Here is an 8,216-nt window from a genome sequence, read left to right on the forward strand (position 1 = left end):
TTTGACGCAAAAAACGTATTTTGTGACCCATGGTATGGTTAAATCCTGCCCAATTTTAGTTTCAGTGGACTAATTTCATGAAAGATTATCAAATAGGCTTTATAACTAAGTAAAGGCATACACATATCAATGAAAAGTAAAAATTCTCCTCTATCTTCAACAACCAAGCACTTTGTTCTTAATAATGTCATGTGGTCACAATCCAATCAGAGAGCGAGAGGAGAGTTTATCCCTAAACATGTTTACGTTGACTTTTAAATGCGTTTGTCTCAAAACTGCAATTTTCGTCACTCCTTCTTCAGTTTTCAACCAATCGTCTTCAAACTTTCTACAAATGAGTGTTATACAAATACGCAGGTCCTCTAGGAGCCGGATTATTGAAAAAAAAATTATGATTAAATTCAAATTATGTAACTTTTTTAAAGGGGAATAATCGAGTAATAACTTTGAACTTAATTTTTAAATTTTCTAATTAAAAAATTAAAAATCGCGCTATTACGGCCTCTTTATTTTCATTTTTTCTACCTCTGGCCAAAATATTATGGCAATCAGTCAATAATAAAAAAAAGCCTTTGGCTTTTTAAGATGTGCTGTTTATTTTCCAATATGGCGTCGTTTCCATAGCAACTGTCAACTTTTATCGAAAAAAATTATATGCAATCATCCTTCCCAAACATATACACTATGACTGTGCATAGAAGTTTAGGATATTTCATCAAATAAAAAAAAATGACCCTTTAGTGTCGCTCCCCCCTCCCCCCCTTAAATCTAGCATAGTGAAATGATAAAATCACGTTAAATAATAATTGAAACGATTTTGTTCTGAATGCAGTATTGCATTATGTATTAAATATATTTTGGCTGCTATATTTTGTTATTTAATACTCACTACTAAATGATTTCCTGATCAATATATCGGTCCAAGAAATCTATTAGTGAGGCAAGCGCCCGCTGGATACACAGATTACTCACACAAATAAAGGATAGCATTGCAAGAGAAAGTATTCCTGAAGTTGTAGATCCCCCCTCCCCTATCTACCCCATACAGTTTCTATTTAAATCCAAGTGGTTGTTTTGCTGTCATACGACATAACTGAAATCCCCAAAAGGGCAGATTTAGGCAGTGATGCCGAGGTGTAGTTACAGGTGATTCGACGGTGTCGAAGATTGCCACGCAAATTTCTCTTTGTCCCGATGCGATAACTGATGCTTTGCCATGGCACTGTGTTGAAGGGAGCGGTGTCTTTGCTGATAATTAAAATGATTCACGAAAAAGAAAAAAAATCTAACTTTTGTCACGTCCGTATCCATTATAGTTTTGGTAATAAAAAACGAAGACAAAACATTCGTATATCTAACCACATACACAAACATCACACACAAACATCACACACACACACACAAGTATATGTATATATATAATATATATATATATATATATATATATTATATATATATATATATATATATATATATATGTGTGTGTGTGTGTGTGTGTGTGTGTATTTTAGAGTATCCATAAATTCAATTAAGTATCAAACTTTTCCTCTCCAGTTATCAAAATGAGGTAATCTCTTGGGTCGACAAATAGCAAAACTGTCATTTGGGGTCACCGGCAGCAAGACAAATAACATAGTTGCAGGGAATGGTGCATAACCCCATCGATGCAAGTCTGAGGCTGTTCTATCATGCCTAGATCTTATTCTGTTGCATGTTGACCATTCTTTTCTGGTAAGAGTATGGAAACCAGGCAGTGGTATGTTCGTTGGTTCTTCAATAATTTCACTAGCCTTTGGTGCTTTTTGTTTCCATTCCTCTCGCCAGGCCTCCTCTAGGTCGAAATTGTCATTTCTGGTATTGTAATAGAGTTTCCTTGATTTGAGGCGACCTGTTTTAGGGCCGACTCTATAATTTCTTTGAGTGGAGTCAGAATTGAGGTATTATCCAGACGTTTGAACTGTCTTTGACATGCTGATTCTCGACGTAGGTGAGGTGGGGCGATTGCGCTCATAACAGGGAGCCATGGGGTTGGTGTTGATTTGAGGGTGCCTGAGACGGTTCTCATTGTGTCGTTTGTAGAATGTCTATTTTGTGTGTGAGAGGATCTGGACCATACTGGAGCACAATACTCTGCGACACTGTAAGAGAGAGCAAGTGATGATGTCCTTAGAACTGACGCAGTTGCACCCCGAGAGGTTCCAGCAATTTTTCTTACGATTCCGTTTCGTTTACGTACGATGGTTCACCACGTTGTCGTCGTGCAGGGGCTTTCCACTAAGAGTGATCCACAACCGGCATCCGAACTTCGATATTGTCTCTGACTCATCGTACTCCCGATCTCGGATCCACAACTCCATTTTAATAAAAAGCTCAAGAAATATTAATGATGACAAATATGTTATAATGAAAATAGTCACTTAATGGGTTTTAACATCAAATATACGGTATTGACGTTTAATTGCGATTCGACAGTTTTCATATGAGATGTAACAAAATTTATTTAGTGACATTACCAAAACGGTCATGAATTACGGAAGATGAGAATCATTTCAATAACGCTAAAGCTATATAAAAATTTAGACGCAATTTTTCAGTAACATGACGTATAGAATATGACATACTCATATGAAGTATATGAATTATACACTTACCACAAAACTTGCAAGTTTTATGACAATTTTCCCAGGCTTCTAGGGGGTGATTATAACAATATTTAGAATCTTTCTTTATTTTTTCCAAACATGATTTAGATGTAATTAAGTCTTGGCTATTTTTATCGCATGCAGGTGGAAATCGACCTGGATATTTAAAGAATAGAAAAAGAAATGAAATATCGATTAGAAGATTGAACATGGAAATCCGTGAAAAGGTATTTAAATATGTACATTACTTTCATTTATAATAAAATTGGGTCTATAAGGCTGATATCAAAGAGAAAATAGACACACGATTTCAAACATTATTTTAACACATAATATGTAGCACACAAGATGTACGTTCAACTATCATCTTGCTTTACGATATGGTAATGTAAGAGAATGGCGTTGAGTAGGATATATCATATATTAATATGGAACATTTAAAATAAATGACGATTAAATGGATATTAAAACAAAATAATTGAATCATTCATCTCCGAAATATTATAATTGGGAAATAGAATATTGAAATGTGATTGTTTCAAAGTATATTATATTATTATTAAATCAGTGAGAGAAAAGACATCAAAAGTCTCTAAATCATCGTACAACGAATTATTTTATGGCAGCTTCTATGCCTTTTTAAATGAGCTTGACAGGAGAATGTTATTTTAAAAATAATTGCTAATCCCAAACCATCCTTTCTTATGACCCTCGTAATAAGTATAATTTATATTTGTTAAATGTTATTCAACATATTAGGTGTTGTTGGGCGGTAAATGGCTTTTGTCACCTGATACCTCCACAATATTCATTTAATACTTTCTGTTTCGTTGGTATGTTCGCTTGTTTTCTTTAAAAGAAGTTTTGTTATCATTTTCATAATAATCATTATTTTTATTAACAGGTTTTCATTAGCTCTTATTTAAATTGAGAAGATTAAATATGTTATTGAATTAAAGAGTTATGAATTTAAAGAACCAACTAAATGTGTCGATTGCGACAAAACTGGCTGGATCTCAGTCTGCTGGACACTGTCGTCTTGTTGGTTACGGCAGAAAAGTAGGAGGCTGATACAGGAAGGTTGGTAGCTGACCCAAAAGCAATGGTTACAGAACCGTCAGCAAATATGCATCGGACAAATCCTATTTAAAGAAAAATCTAGACAGCTATAGAACACCACAATTAGACAGATAGCAGACAATTTGGACAAGACATTTATAAACCGCCAACCTCCAAATATCAATACTGAAATCTCATTGTAACACGACAAGATGGAAATTTCAATCCATTACATAACCCCATTATAAAGGCGTTGTCCCTAATCATTCATCAAAAAGTATTCATTATATTTTTAAGACTTAAATAAAACATCAGATGTTTGTAGGTCTAAAAACGGCTTGAACAAAAACACCATAAGTAAAAAGAAGACATTAACATCACAGAGATATGACAGTAGTCTTCGACACAGTCAACAGTCGAGCTCATTCAAATAGATCAGGTTTTAACCGTTTTTTAATCAGCGAGACTTAGATATAGCAATTACGATCTTACGGAAATCCTTGGGCCTCGATTTGGGTCCCTAAATGCAAATTCTTTAACGCACTCGTGCGCAGTCGCAAACCCGCCTGGAAGCTTCGTCACAACACACCGTTCAAGTAGATGCTCTGCGGTTTCGTGTTCTAGTTCATTATCGGGTACATGTTGGACAGGAAGAAAGTCCCCACTAATGAAGCGATTTTGCCGTGAGGCAGGTCCTCGACCGAAGCGGATTCGCTAACACCCAGTGTCTCCTCTTACTGGTGGAGAAGCCTGGAAACATCCTACCTAGTTTTGAGGCGTGTATATCCCCACCTCCTTGAGGGATTAAATTCATACAAACCGACTTCCATCTTGTATATGCATCTCTGTTCGTAGTCAGGAAAGCTGTGTATAAAGGTTGTTGGGACCTTTTTCGGCTCAAAACGGGGACGCCGTCCATAATGCGCCTCAGAGGGGTATCCCCATTCCCTCTCTTTTTGATCTTATTGATCCAGTTTAACGCAATCGTCTACCTCCGGGTATTTGGGGGTGGGGGGGGGGGGTGTCTCGATTGCTGCCATAGTCGGGCCCCATTCTCTAGGCGTTGTTGACAGTGATCCTGAAACTATGTGCATTTACTTGCGAAATTTAACATCTACCTTCTCAACGTTTCTGTTTCTACCAGATACTGGAGCGCAATACTCCACGGTGGAATAACATAGTGCTAAGGCCGACGTAATCAGAAGTGCTTGTTTAGCGCCCCAAGTTGATCCCACCAGCTTCCTCAGAAGACCGTTGCGTTTCTCTATCTTTCAAGGCTGTAGCTTCTAATGATGCTCACACTATTATGTTATGACGATTGACAAAATCAGAAAACTCCATACCACAACCGTGTATCCTCGCGAAACCGCCCGGAATTCATCCGAACCGACTTTCATCTCGTATATGCATCTCTATTCGTAGTCAGGGAAGCTGAGTACTAATTTTGCCGGGACCTATTTCGGCTCGAAACTTGGGCGCCCCCCATAATGAGCTTCAGAGGCGTATCCCCAATCCCTCTCTCTTTGATCTTATTCAGCCAGTTAATCGTAATCGTCTCCCTCCGGACATCGGGGGCTGGATTGCTCCCATTATCAGGCCCAATTCTCTAAGCGTTGTCTACCGCGTTGTTTTAACAAACAAAAAATTGAATAGACTAGGATAAATCTCACTGAAACATAAAAAAAAATATCTGCAATAAAAGGAACAAAATTATATATTTGGCCACACTCGTGACAATCTGGGAGCCGTGCCCACGACGTGTGAGGACACACTCGCGCGCTTTTTAAAAGTATTTTTATTTTGTTACGTCATAGGGGTTTTCATTCGTCACCTATTGCATGGTGTTTTATTAATCATTGACAATTCGACCTTTTAACACTCTTTAATCCCTATGAAATAGACTTGGCCAATGTCTCTTTTCCTCACAGTATAGTAGTCATCCTTTCGTCTCATGAGACGATGGTTTGCGCACTGTATGTCTTTGGTCTCATCAGTCTTGTTGAGAGCAACGACGGGTGTGACTCAGTAGACCAATCCTTGCATGGCAGTCTCTACCGCAGTTGTTGCACAGGAAGTTTAACTGTGTGTTTGGTGTTTAGATCTGCTGCCTCTCTTTCCTCCCTGCTCTCCTCTCCTCAAACTTCTTCTTTCTCCTCTCCCTACCTCTATTTACTCCCTCCATCAACGCATATCTCCAGCCATTGCGGTCGTCAGCAAGCGATTCCCATGTGTTTGAGTCGATGCCTGTCAGTTTCATGTCTCGTTTGCAGACATCATAGAAGCGCAGAGCTGGACGGCCAGTTGGTCGATGTCTTTGTGTATGCGTTCATCCTCCATCCTGTGTACGTGACCAAGTCATCGCAAACGTCGCTGGCAGAGCATGAGATGCATCCTGAGGGAGTTCGCTCTTTCTAGCATTGCATTGTTAGTGAGTCAGTCATGACACCTTCTACCGAGAATTCGTCATAGACAGCGAATGTGAAAGTTTTCCAGGTGGTTCTCCTATCGGGCATATGTTGTCTAGGATTCACTGCCATACAGTAGGCTACTGAGTACACATGCCTGGTAGACTTTGAGTTTGGTGTTCAAAGGGAGTTCGTTGTTGGTCCACACTCTCTTGCTCAGTTGTGCCATGACAGCGGCAGCTTTGGCGATGCGCTTGTCTAATTCTGTAACAAGTGAGAGTTTGCTGGTGAAGGTTGTGCCCAGGTATGTGAAGTGATGCATCAGCTGATGTATCCTCTGTGAAGAAATCAAATGTATGACAGAAAAGTGACGCATGTGTTCAATTGTCACCTTTGAACCAAAATTAAATTATTCTACACAGGCCTGGTGCATCGGTATTTCCTAATATTAAAATGTTACCGTTCTGGCGGTGCAATAGAGTCGGCAAAAGAGTCAAAATGCCGGCAGGCGATTATTACATTTACTGAAAAAAAACGGAATTTCCGGCAGATGCCGGCGAACTTTCACCCATGATAATGATGATGATGATGATGAGGGATGATGATGATGATGATGAATGATGATGATGATAGAAGTTTTGTGAATGTAAAAGTTCTGATCATTTGACATTCACTGTTTTCAATTTTTCTTTCGCTGTCGTTATCTTTAAGCAGCAGATTAATTTTAACAGGTTTTATCTATGTAAAATTGTCCCCATTGTATAAGACATGGTGTCTTTAAAGGACAAAGTGCCCGAAAGTGGAAAATAATGTGAGATATGTACTTTTAAAATGACTTACTGCAATATCCACATGTTTTAGGACAGAAACTCTTGTAATATAATGCTTCAAAACACTTAAAGGGAAACTGTTTTTTCTGCGATTTACATTCCTTCTCACCAATCCTATCGTGACAAAACAATCGCGAAAGATCTATTGTGAAGAGAAAGATGTGGACATCAACAATCAGTTATATTTATTGTCAGGAATGCACATATTACATGCTCTATCAAAACAAAATATTGATCTGTATAAGAATAAGATCTGAAAAGAAAGTCAAACAAGAGTCAATGAAAGCTTAAAATAAAGTCATTATTAACACAATTTTGATGAAAATCTGGAATACAAGATAAAATTTCAAAAGTTTATATTTTCTTTACCACCTTCTCCCTGGAGATGATGGTCATGGTGCTATTTAGCACAGAGATTTGGAAGAGGGTCTGAATTCCACACCCGACAAGGTCACTGGAACCCAAATTGTCCTCCTGATGTCATTGTTGTTACTTCAGTGATAACCAGGTCCATGAAGAATATAAGTGAAGATGATGATCATCATAATGTTAGTTACAATATGTTTAATGATGATATTATCATTGATATTGATGTAGAAATATTTCACTTGATCAAGGAAATGACGATATACTTAAATCTTGTTACAACACTTCAGTAAAAGTGAGTGATATTCACAATTCCCAAACATGTTTCCCAAAAACTATGTACTCATGAGAAAATATTTACCTCCCTTTACCAAAAAAGGATGATTGCCATTTAATCCCACAGAAATTTATGGACCAAATATTGGCCATTGCCCAAGATCATTCCCATGTAGAGATTAAAAACATTTCATCATATATAAGAAAAGAATTGTATTGAAGGTCTTTAAGAAAGGATGTCATAAATAATGTCAAATCCTGCAATCCATGTCAATTCAGCATGAAGCTTCAATACCCAAGTTCAGCCTCAAAACTGATTAAAATAACAGGTAAACCCTTTTCTATGCTAAATATTGAGTGTGTAGGGTCGCTGCCCGCCAGCACGTGTAAAAATCAATATATTTTTACAATATTATGACCGGTTACTCAATTCCCAGAGGACTTCCCACTCAGTAATATGAGAGTTAAAACAGTTCTCTAATGCATCTATAAATATTCAACTATGTTTGAAATACCCCTGGAAATAAGAAGTGGTCGAGGGACAAGTTTTTAGAGCAAAATATTACAAAACACCTCAAAAGATTTAATGAAAAAACATACTTTTCATCAGGCTATCATCTTGAAACTTAGGGATGAAT

At 37.6% G+C, this 8,216-nt stretch overlaps 1 protein-coding gene across 1 annotated transcript in view; it reads right to left on the reverse strand.

The window, feature by feature from the left end:
- Window positions 1-8,216, reverse strand: part of LOC144960879 (uncharacterized) — a gene marked incomplete at its 3' end in the record, with an annotated part of 131,130 nt that overhangs the window by 27,264 nt on the left and 95,650 nt on the right. The window lies entirely within an intron of this gene.

Source organism: Berghia stephanieae, unplaced genomic scaffold (genome assembly GCF_034508935.2).
Source record: "Berghia stephanieae isolate SIO BIC M18660-M18661 unplaced genomic scaffold, UCSD_Bste_1.3 scaffold1, whole genome shotgun sequence".
Classification (NCBI taxonomy): domain Eukaryota; kingdom Metazoa; phylum Mollusca; class Gastropoda; order Nudibranchia; family Aeolidiidae; genus Berghia; species Berghia stephanieae.